The sequence below is a fragment of the Anopheles gambiae genome, chromosome 3, assembly GCF_943734735.2.
Source record: "Anopheles gambiae chromosome 3, idAnoGambNW_F1_1, whole genome shotgun sequence".
NCBI classification, from domain to species: domain Eukaryota; kingdom Metazoa; phylum Arthropoda; class Insecta; order Diptera; family Culicidae; genus Anopheles; species Anopheles gambiae.
This window is the reverse complement of record NC_064602.1, coordinates 69,095,436-69,108,097: the sequence shown is the minus strand read 5'-3', so window position 1 is coordinate 69,108,097 and position 12,662 is coordinate 69,095,436.

Sequence of the window (12,662 nt, the reverse complement as noted above, 5' to 3'; positions counted from 1 at the left end):
ACATCAAAATCTCGGGTAACGGTAGCATCATGGAGTCATGATACTAGGGCTCAGTGCGGTAAGGAGAGCTAGAAAAATGATTCAAAATGATAGGAGACGAGATGGGAAAACATGGAGTTTTTAAGTACTTTGGGTGCCAGTTCTGAGAAATTGTACTTAAAATGTATCACATGTGTAAGAAAAGTCGAGCTGGAGAACAAACAAGGCATTGTCATTTGCCTAAAACGCCAAACCAGCTGAAACCAAACTGATGATTTAGTAGACTCTCAATATGATATCAGTTGCCATTTTTCAATGGAACTTGGCCACATAGTCCGGAAATGAAATATTTCTATCAGAGGATGATAGATTTCTATGTAACAAGTCTTGTAGGATGAGTGGATCAAAAATACGCCTTTTTAAGGTTCAAATGAGTTCTTGAATTGTGCATGTAGTCACCAATAGTCATAAATGCAATAAGAAACAAGATCAGGAAATTATTTGATTCCATAACCTTTGTTTTCATACGCATTTTATGCCAAAAGTCTGATAGACGAATACTTTTTGCGCGCCCATCAAACGACTTTTTTTAGTTTTTAAAATAATTTAGTTGTTATTGCACTATTTTAATGCTTAATTTTTTGCAAAACGTGTGTATTGATAGTCCCTTTATCAAACCCCATGATTACTTTTACCACCCCATGCCTATTGCGGCCATAGTTCCCCTTTTTCTGCAAAATATTCAGCTAGACGAATACTTTTTGGACTGACTGTAGGCTTTATGAATCTTGGAACTGATCATTAACTCTTCTCTCTTCTGCCCGCCATAGAATTTATCTTGTTCCAATCGTTCAACTAATCCAAAACAAAAATATTTTTTTTAGCGAAAAAGATTCGGAAACAGATAAAAAGTCCGTGTTTGAATCCGTACCAAACCAATATTGACTAACCAACAACCGTTCTTGAATTAGTTACGTTAAGATGCTATGACGCAATTAGTTACGTTATCCCGCGATGACGCAATTGATTCTTATTTGATTATCCGGGTCTGGCCCGGATAATAAGGCCCCCCGGAATTTGAGGTATGAACGAACCGATTCTGTTGTGATCTTGTTCACAACAAGTGGATTGTCAAAACCATGTTTCTCTAGCATCGAGAGCAGTAGATTATGAGGTATATGCCAAAAGCAGCTTTGAAGTCAGTGTATGTGGTATCTAGTTGTCCTCTTCTTGTCAGTGTATATGGTATCCACTTGTTCATATACCTTTATTATCCTTGGAATTGATTCTGGGCCATATTCCAGGGCAGATGTTGAACTTACACTGATCTCGTAGCTCTTTAACACAGCATTGTCCTGGAAATGATTGTGATCCCTGATTTTTTAAATTATTTTAGCATCTATTATTTTGATATTCATACTGATACATACTGATGCTAACTCTAGAACTGATCTCTTAAAGCTTTGTTTTAAAACAGACCTCAAACTTATATCTTTTCAGAAAGACGACCTGAATCTATTCTGGTTCAATTCGAACCGATCTAAACCCTGCATTGGTTCTAGCACCGATCCTTAACAACTTTTGATCTTAAAACTGATACCAAGTACATACTGCCCAACTGTGGAATTAGCATTTGACTATTCTCAGAGCTAATCCTGAAGCCATAAAGATCTTGAAATAGATTTTGAACCCATGCCAGCCTTTGATCTGACCGTTACGGGTTGGGAAAAATAGTGAGCCTTTCTCTGATTTTTATTTTATTTTTTATTTTTTATTCAGGAGGAACGGTCCAGAATTTTATTTTATAAGATGACAAGATTTTTTTTATTCTTTGATGCTTAGATTTAACCCGAATTTTCATCCGAAAAAATGCTAAAATAAAACCCATATTGTTCACTTTTTTGAATAGCTCGTGGAATGGGATGACATTGACGACGGAATATATCAGTTCCTAGGGATAGGACATTCCGGAACATCCGATTCAATGCAATTCAATCCAAACGTCAATTATTTTAGTAGGCCAGGATGTACAAACTCAGCAAGAAGTTATTCAATAGATCAAAGCCGTCCTGTGTGTCAAACAGCTCGAGTCTTTTTCACAGAAACTGGAAAGCTTATTTCTAAGTCCATCGTTGCTTCACAAATGATTGTCTTATTCGAGAGCACTGTTTGGAGCAAACTCCAATATGTTTGATGACAAATCCTAGATGGAACAAACAGGAATCTATTGATTCGTTTGGGGCACTGCATTGTACCCCTATGCTCAAAGTCGTCCTATTCTTTGGGGCTTCTAATCATGCCACCTCACAGCAAACACTTCAAAGCTCACACGCACAAACACACACACACATTGGACAGACTTAACGATGTCTTCATCAAACTAATCACGCTGCTACACCTTCTGACCCACCGAAAATCGTGTGCACAATGTGTCACTGGGAGGTCAGATGATTTAAATGAGATTTCAATCAAAGGCCGAAGGTGTCTCGACCCATTTCAGAGCGACAGAGTTAAGGAGCGAGATAGAGAAAGAACGTTTCGAAAGTCGGTTCGGAACGAATTTTCCCCACGTTCCAGGTAACAGCCATCGTGGCCGGCGTCTAATCAGCAGCTGAAAGTGCATCGGGCACGAGACCGACGTCGTACTTCACAACCCCTTTCCAAAAGCCACATCATCATGCAGTATGGTTTCACGGGTGTCGAATGACGACGTTTTGCTCGGTATGACTTCTTCGCCTTTTAGCCCTACAGCTCACCTCCCCCATGGTACACACCGACACCGTATTAATCGGTGTGTGAAGATGCGTGTAAATTGGGTCAAGCGTGTAATTAATTGAAATTTGCGAATATCAATCGACGGTTTAGGCGCCGGTTTGGATGCCGGCAAGTGCAGGCGGTGGCATCGGCCAATTGCGCTCCGGAGTGGGAGCGAAGGTACATTGATTTAAAATGTGGTTTGCAACGTACCGTACGTCGGTTGGTCGGATGGTGTGATTTAGCATTTCGTGGTAAAGGCTGCCCGAGCGAGTCGTCTTGTCGTCTGCAAAGCTTGCATCGTTCGAAGCGGTAGCCTTCCGGAGTATTGTTGCCCGGTGGTGGTCACCGGAAGCCACTGCGTTCAACCTTGAGCCACTCCATCCAGGCTAGGAGGTGTTTCCGGTCCGGCACGCATCGGTTGGGCAGGCTTCGAACTGGTTGAGAATTTTCACGCCCAACCGCGCGTGCCTGCAAAGCGAACGCATGAACGGAATGCCGTGCCTGTGCGATCGCTTCCCACTTGCAAACGTTTCGTGCAAAGCGCATTGGGTGCAGAACTGCCAAAGGGTTAGAGGCAAAAAAATGTTCAATCCACCGCAACTAATACACGCCTCATCGATGAACTTCATCAAAATCCAAATTCCCATTTTTGGGGGGGGAATGTGGAATAAAAAGCCAAGAGGGAAAGGAAGAAAAAAAGCTCTGCGAATTGTTTGGCTCTCGGGTGCTGCAATTGCATCAAGCGTGAATCAAACGAAGAGCTTTTGCGAGAGTTTTTGTTTGCCGTACCGTTGTTGCATTTCATCCTAAATTTTTACTGTTTTTCTTGTTTTTTTTGCACTCTTCCTCACTCACTCTCCGACAAAGCATCACTTTTCATCGCTCAACTCGAAAAAAAAAACATCTGCAATACAACGTTCGCAAACGGGTTGCAAAAAAGCCGATTTCATGAAAAGCCGATCGACCGATGCACCGGAAGTACAGCACCGCGGAAGTGCTATGCAAAAAGGTGAGTGAGTGAGCCAAGGGACGAGCAACGAGGTTCAGGGATGTTTTTTTCGCGTTCCTTTGGCTTTTTCCATGCATGCACAACCCCAACTCCTACCATCCTTGAAGCGGGAACTATTTTCTAGTACCATTAATCGACTGCTAGCAACTGGCAACAACAGCGCTCAGGCCGCTCTCACAAGAACCATTGAGCCCTGCAATAATCGGAATGACGGTCAATTTCAATTCCCAATTTGCTAGTTTGCAGTCGAGCAGGCAGAGCGAAATGATTGTAGATGGGCTGTGTGTGTGTATGTGTGGTTCTGTTTTATCACCGGCCTGGTTTCGATTGAGGCGCATTGGGCCCGGATGAGATGTTTGATCATTACGCTCGGATGCTTAGAAGCTTTCCGCGAGCCGCCTACCAGTCCATCGGGAGTAAATAATCTAGTTTACGGGAGGTCCACTTTTTTGTTCGTTTGTACAAGCTCAACCCTGTTTTGTAACACATGATCAGATTGATGAAGCATCGGATTGCATGGCGCATTCAACTGCGCGTTGATGGTTGATGCGCAATCGTACGCAAGAAAAGGCGAATAGATTTTGTTTAGAAATAGGGAATGTTTTGCAATTGATATCGCAGCCAGCATCACAATAGAATGGTTTTAAAAAACCGTTTACGTTTTTGACTAGTCTTGATGCAGTAGCAATATTAACCTGCATTTTGCGGAACTTTGAGTTTTGAATTAAATGCACTGTTAGGATATCACAGTATTATCTTTATGCTTTTAACACTTTTTATCATCCAACTTCACGGGGGCGGTCCCATGGTACAGTCGTCAACTCTAACGACTCAATAACATGCCCGTCACTGGATCAATCCTAGAATGGACCGTCCCCCCGTAGCAACGATTGACTATCTGACTATCCGGTGCGTGGTAATGAATAAAGTCTCGAAAGCCTGTATAGGCCGGCATGTCCGCGTAGGTCGTTACGCCAAATAGAAGATGGTTTATACTTAAGCTTTCGCTGTATGTCAGTTTTCAAAGGATTAAGGGAAACAGTGAAAGATACAGAATATCAAAAAGTATATTTGGTAAAAATTAAAGATGAACACACTACTTGCTGCAGTGATTCAGACCAACTACTAACCATTATTACTGTAAGAATCGTGTCTGTAAAAGACACTTCGACCGAATAAAAAAACACATTAGTAAGAATGTTATACATAAATCCTCTTGATTTTGATAAATCAAGATAAAAGATTTCAGATATTCGCACATGATATTGCATTTTGATTAAAAAATCAAAAAAAAAAAAATAATGTTGATAGCCAAACATACAGGCTTTTTCTTTTTCCAGCCAACGTGTTGAAATTTCGACCTGTCAGCGGAATTGTATTCATTTCTATATTAAACAGTATTCAAATTCAATATGAAACAGCTGGCTGATATCGTAAAAACTCCCATAATCAATTACTCCAAAGGTAGGCTAAGACCGCAAAGCAGTTGCAGCGCCGGATAAGTATGTAAGTAAATAAGTTTTATAAAAATATTTCACTTCTATGAACCTATCACGTTATTTAACCTAGTTCTCTTCCATGGTACAATCGTCAACTCGTACGACCTAACAACATGCCTGTCGAGGGATCAAGCCTAGAATTAAAAGCCATCTCACCGTAGTGAGGATGACTATCGCGCTGCGTGGTGAGTCTCAAAAGCGTTGATATATTGGCTGGCATGCTCGAAAAGGAAGTTTCACCAAATAGAAGCTAGTTCCACTGTACCTTTTGTAGACATTTGGTTAAAATCATATTTTAAATTTTGGTTTTCATTCTTCAAGTCACTGGTTTGTGGAAAACAATAAACTATAAATGAGAAACTGGTTCAAATACCTACTGAGTTTGCTTAAATGTTTGCTAGTCGGTGCTGACTTACAGTTCAGAGACTTACATACAATAATTGGTGCCATTAGAGACACATTATAATAACAACGACTGATTAAGAAACTATTCGTCATCTCGAATTACACATTCAAACAAATTTTATAGAACGATGATAAAAATGTCGTTTTTATACAAAAAAAAGTCACTCATTTCTTTTGTGTTTCGATCAGGCTTGTTCTACTTTCGTACTTTCAACATTGTATCGTTAGTATTGCAAATAAAATACTAAAACCCAGCCCAAAAATTCATCAACCCCAACAAGTTTTTGCTTCATTTTTCCTTTTCTATTCAATATAATTCAACCCTTTTTGTAAGGTTTGTTTCCCACTCTTTCCTGCCCTTTCTAGGCAATCATTCACCCTGCTGCAGTAAACCGGCACAACCGCTTGTCGTCCGATAAAAGAGAATTTTTCTTAATTGTTTGCCCGCCATACCTGCCGTGTGTGTGATATGTGTGCCTTTGCTACATTTGCATACTGGTCCACCCAACCGACCTTTTCTCCAACGGCGACCCTTGCTCACCGCTGCATGGTGCACAATCGTTCACTTGGAAAGTGGCATAATAGATTTCCGATGCGCTTTCAAAACGGTTCTAATACTCCCGGTTCGCTCTTTTTCTCCCAACCCAGCAACCCGTCCCACGCTTAGCACTATTGAAAGCGGTTTTTATTGATTCGTGTTCCCAGCCCTCGGGGAAGTGGCGGTGGCGGTGGCGAACGGCAGACATGAGCAAACATAAAAATGAATTAGTGTACTTTAGCTACGCAAACGTTTATTTCTCGATTCATTGCCAAGATATATTGGGAAAAGCGATCGCTGTTTGCGATTCCATCCCGTTCCGATGGGTTCAGGTGGCGAGGGAGGAGAACGAGGGACGAATTTGCCATGCACAATTCAACCCAACTGCACTGTGTGTTTCTGTGTGTTTGAATAGATGTAGTTTAGGTTGTTTTATGTGTCTATGTGTGTAGGCTTTTGTGTTTTCCACTATTTTTATCTCTCTTGTGGGTTCGATTACTGGCAAAAAAAAAAAAAAAAAAAAATAAGGATACAAAAATTCCACGCTCTGTCCGTATGGATTTTCTCTCGTCTCGGAAAACGGGCAACGAGTTTCCTTCGTTCTGCGGCAAAGCGTCAAACCGTGGGAGCAAGAAAATGCACGCGCGGTGGTGTAACAACCAGCCACCGAGAAGCGGGGTTGTTAGCACATTTTATGACGGGCTGGTATACAAGGCATTTTATTGTGCTCTTACGCTCGTAGGCAGCAAAATCCGCCCGGCAGGCCTATGCCGGGATATGTGCCTGCGAGCATGTAGTAACTGGCAAAGTTGGTTCTTGTGAAAGGGATCGTGCCGCCGGTCGTACCGGTGTCGGACTACACCGTGCGTGAGAATTTATCCTCGATACATCGATTCAAAGTGGTGTCTGTGGACTGGGCCAAGCAGGCAAGGAAAGGCAACCAAAACTGTGCAATAAATTGTTGCGATATGACTGAAGATAAATAATTTTTCAAGTGGTTCTCTGCCGAGGTTCTTTGCGCTGGTGGTACAGTTGTGGAATGTGCAGAATGTAGTGTAGATTCGAGGCAAAACTGTAATTGTTGTCTCAAAGGTAGCCAGAACAGTGGTATACAGAATTGACGATAGAATATTTATCAACTGGAAAGGAATATTATACAAAAGTTCATATCAGTGATGATCAATGATCTAAAATAAAGCGATAAAAAATAAACAAAAATATGTTCAAATAGTCCTTTAACAGTCGAATAATTCTTAATTACAAATGTGACACTCGAAAGTATTCCAACTATTTGTAAGTAAACTTTGGAAAATTTTAATTCAATAAAATGGTAATCCGGTTGCATATCACATTGCGAAAAAAAGTACGTTTTTTACAATAACTGTTACTTGTAATTGTTTTTCTTATTTTTATTATTTGATTTTTTCGGTCCTGTAAGTATTGTTTTTTTATAAATCAAGATACACATTTTCTTATCAAATTGTATTTTAAGCAATATTTTCTTAACATAATGTTGTAAAATTGGATTCAGTGCGAATGATGAAACATAGAGACTCTCCTATTTATGGTTCGTTTGTATCTTATAGTTTCGATTCATTCATATTCAATTTGACTTAGTTTGTAATCTTTTCTGGTTTTATGTATATGCTGTTCATGCTTCACATTTTTCAAGTTTTTCTATTTTTGGGGCCCTCCACGATTCTAGTCAGCTTTTTGTATGGAGTTTGACAGTTGGAGGCTGAAATCATGTATATACTCAATACAAAACCACACAAAAACTGAGATTTTCAGTCTAAATTATTCTAGCCTCAAAGCTGGAATTAGTTTCGAGTACCTGCTCGAAAAAATGGCAAAACAAGATGGTGTTTTCATTTATTCCAAGGTGCATTAAAGCGAACAGGTAATGGAATCTAGAATCAAAGTGTATGTGGTCCAGGTGGTCTCATAACATGTTTTTCATAACCAAATTTGATTATCACTTTTTGAAAGGACGGGTGAAAGCTTTTGCTCAAACAAGCTTTCTAGTGACCTGACGAATATACAAAACACTCTTAAAATCTTCATTCAGAAACAGAAGCGATATAAATCAGCCTTCTAAATACATACATCTTGGGATAAGCCCACCTGTATATTATACCGACTTAGATAGCTGCTCGAAAACTGGTATACAATGCAAACAGCTGACAGGCTGAAATTTCAGTCTAGAAACTTAAAACGGAAAGAGCATCTTTGTTGGATTTTAAAATAAAGACCACTATTCACATCTTTTGTATCTTTTGTTTTGATTGAGCTATTTTTTTACAGTTGCACTTGTTAAAACTGCAAATTAGAATGAAAAATTGCTAGCCTTCATACAATTTGGTATCAAAAAAACTGCGTCTACAAAAACAAGTATAAACAAACCATGATTTGAAAGGTTTAACTTTACCTGTAGTATAAAAAGAAGTTAGGGAAAATATATTAGCAAACAAGCGAAAACAAAGATATGCTCAGCCATCATATCAAACGTGTCTCGGACCCCTTTTGTTTCACTAAATTGCACGTTTCGGTTCATTCGAACAGAGCTTAAAGCGACAAACGTTGCCAGTCCTGCACAAGCCCAGCTCAGTTTACATCATACCAGAATGCATTGCACACACCCAACACTACCAAAGCCCTGGGAATGTGCCCTCGGACGTCCGATGCATCCCGTCTTTTCCCGAAACCGTCAACTACGCAGCGGGTGTGCGATACGCGCCTAACGGTCAGCCATAAAAGCCACCACACCGCCGGTGCGATATATCCCGGCGTGTGTATTAACGCTAAAATTTTGCCTCTACAATCCATGATTCGCCCCCTACAAACTACCCCAATAGCAGGCTTGCTGGCCTGGCTTGTGCGAAAACTTGTATGGTACAATTCCAGAGGAAGGTCCAGTTTTCGGTAGGTGCTCCGGGTTGGTCAGGGCTTCGGTTTTCACAGCAAATACATTTTAAAACCCCTTCGATGACACGAACCGTTGCGGAGATTGCGTTGCGGTTTGCAATAGATTATGAGTCTCTGGGTGTATGTGTGTGTGAGCGCGCACTAAACCTAGCGACCGGAACCGCTATCCATCCATCTAGCCAACCCGTGGCCACCCTCATTGAGCTATACCGGTAGAAGTCGCGGACGGTCGAACGGCCAGAAAATGGGGAGGAAAAACAACAACCAACCAACCAACCTGTTCAGTACGGGCCAGTTGTGTATGGGTACGCCACTTCACGTAGAAACGACCGAAACAGCTAGAGCCCTGGCAAAGGGCTTTAAGTGCCAACCACAGCAAAGGCGCTGCAACCTGTGTGAAAAGCCCGGCCGGAGCGAAACGGTACGGAACGATTCGCAAGCACTTATTAATGTAATTGAAGTCATATATTTATTGCTAAATCACTGCACTGCGAACTGCACCCGCGAATGCGCTTTCTAACGCCCGTCCGGTTCATGCTACTGCTACTGCTGCTGTCCGGAACTATCGTCCGGGAACACCCATACCCAAAGAAAGGGTGGGAAAGCAAAATAACAAAAAGACCGCGTTTCAAACGAGCCGGTGTGTGTGTGTGTGTATTTGTGTGCTGGCTGATTGAATTATAGTAGTGCTTTGGGGGAAAGGTGCAAAAAAGCTGCACTTTTGGTTGCGTTTTTGTATGCAATCGGCAAGCGGGTGGTGTGCTGGGTTTAAAAAAAAACACCACTGTGCTATGCTCAGCATTGAAATTTTAGCAAACAATTTAATATCGTTTTGTTAGACCACCGCCACACTGACCGTACCAGCCATCAAATTGGTTCCATAAACCTTGTTTTTTTATTCAAGCATCCCTCTCCTTTGCCCGGATTACATTTGAAGTGGAATAATGATTTTGAGTGTGCTGCCACATTCACAAACCCCGGGAATCAATTTTATGGTTGATTGTGTCTGATTGCTTAATGAGCGTTTTTAATGAGGTTGCGCGATGGGCCGAAGGAAAACGGCGCTGTATGAGTCTGGTGATCATGGGTGTTATTTTAATTGAAGCTTTCTCAAAAAATTACATTAACAGGCAAGGTGATCCGATTGGCCCGTGCATAGTTGCGAGGGGAAGAATTTTGATTCCGCTAGCCGCTGGACCGGTCGGAATCGGCTTTCAGTTTTTAATTGACAGTGTGTTTATTTTACGATCGAATAACAGCGCACTGTGATCTGATGGAACAGTAAAATTTCAATCGAGTTTAAAACATAGTCCATAATATTGAATTACTTTTGAGTATGTTAATAATTTGTTGTAATACTAGAACTCTTGCTTCGATAGGTTTTAACTCCACACACGCTTTTTAAGTTCTTGTTTTGTTTTACAGTATAACATGCCGTAGTATCATTTTTGCATATTTTTGCTGATTTTGTATGCATGTGTTATTGATTGCATACTGTTAGGCGCATAGCCCGTACCGTGATGGGTATTTGGTACGAATACAAATATGTTTCAATGCATTTTTGTCCTTTGGATTCTCAAATCTTCATGTCTTTGATTCACAAAGGTATTGAATTTTGTTTCATTTTTGTTCGAAACTTAGCTTGATTGTTTCATGTCAGACGATGACAGTTTTTATTACATGTTAGACCAGGGATCGGCTGACTTTGCGATCGACAGAGCCAAATTGTACAAAAATTTTCCTAGGGTTTCACATGAAAAGCCAAATAGATAAAACAAAAGCATCAATGTGTGATAGCCTAATGAAATATATAAATGGTTAAGAGCCGCATGCGGCCCCCGAACTGCACTTTGCCGATCGCTGTGTTAGACACAATTTAAGGCTTACCGTATCGGCGAATCGGACTTAGAATCAACAAGTAGATTAATGAAATGTTGTATACTTTCTGTTTCAACAATTTCAGCCATCCAAAAACGTTCATGAATTTTGTTACAATAAATGAATTGTCATTTCTATAGCACTCGACTCATCGGACCCATGCTGCCCAAAATCGAGATCGTTTGTTGATTAAATTTGTTTTATTTCGTACTAACTGAGAGAGCTTATTTGATTGCCAAATGACTGACTAACGCGCGATTGTGAGCGATTTAAGGCACTTTTGCACAAGGGTAAAACTACGAAATGATCTTGATCTGAATCTTCCTAGCGTGTTAATAAGAGCCTTTGTGATAACAATGATCCATTATAGTTATATTACATCGTATTTTAAAACCATTGTTTCAAGCAATGAGGTAACATTTAAAACTGTTAATTGTTCACCATAGCACCAATCAACGATTATTCTAATTTCGAATAAAAATCAATCATACCCCTCTACAGATGAAAGGTATAATTTATTTTTAATTACAGTAACATTCACGCCACGTTTACAAAACGGCGATATTGAATTAACAAAGTATACCTCGCGTCTATCATTTCACATTTCTCTTCCCGGGGAAGCCTTTCAACGCGCCTTGGCTACGCTGCTGCCCAAGCAATGCAGTTGTGTCGTACAGTTTAACGCAACCCATACCGACGACCAAACGGCTAATCCAATTTTCATTATATTACTCTGTAATCAAATCAAATTGATTGCTTTGACTATCAAGCTAACACGCACTTTAGAGGATTGATCGAAACATTCCTCTGCACACGTGCTTGCATACCTGCGTACCCTTCATTACATCGTTTAATTGAGTCGCCTGGATGTCAATGCCCACTGTCCCGCCTTACCCTATCATTAAACCAACCGCTATACTATTTTCGATTCGATTTGGACTGTGTCGGCAGCAGCGGGAAAATAAAAACACGAGCGGCTCTATCATTGCCGCAGGTGTAAAATAAATGTTTAATGAACAAATTTGGGTAATGGAGAGTGTTTGGTTGTGTTCGATTAGATCTTGGGCTCGGGTTGATGTTTTATCATGTTAAAGTGCTTTTTGTTTAATTGGTTGCTCGATTAGTGAGCAAAGAGCGTTCGTTGCTGGGTAGAAGTAAACAATTTCCCCTGTTCAGTCCAATGTGCTTTTTAACTACCCTTTACTACTTTTTACTGCAATGTTCATATGTGCCTGTCTTTGACCTGGTTCATACTACAGTCTAGATGCATATGTAACTTTCATTCCGGTCCCTTACTCTGTCACAATTAAAACTCTGTCGTTGTCTCGTATTCAATTGTGGTTATTTTGAAATCAGTCTTTGATCGATTTTTATACCTGCATTTACATTGCTTGTCGTGTTATATTTTTCCACTTTACTGTGTTTTTTACTATCGATCTTTCGTGCGATTTTAAATATAGGGGAAGGTAGATAAAGGCGGACATGTTAAGGGAAATGGTAAAAATCTAGAGATATATAAGTGCAACGACCATGAAAATGTGCATACATTATCATACACTCATGTTTTATCAGAAAATGTGTTGAAATTGTTAAGTTTCCATCGATTTATGCGTTTTTTTCATGAATGAAAAACATGATTTTTTCGGGCAGTTTTGAAATGTTCGGGTAAGAC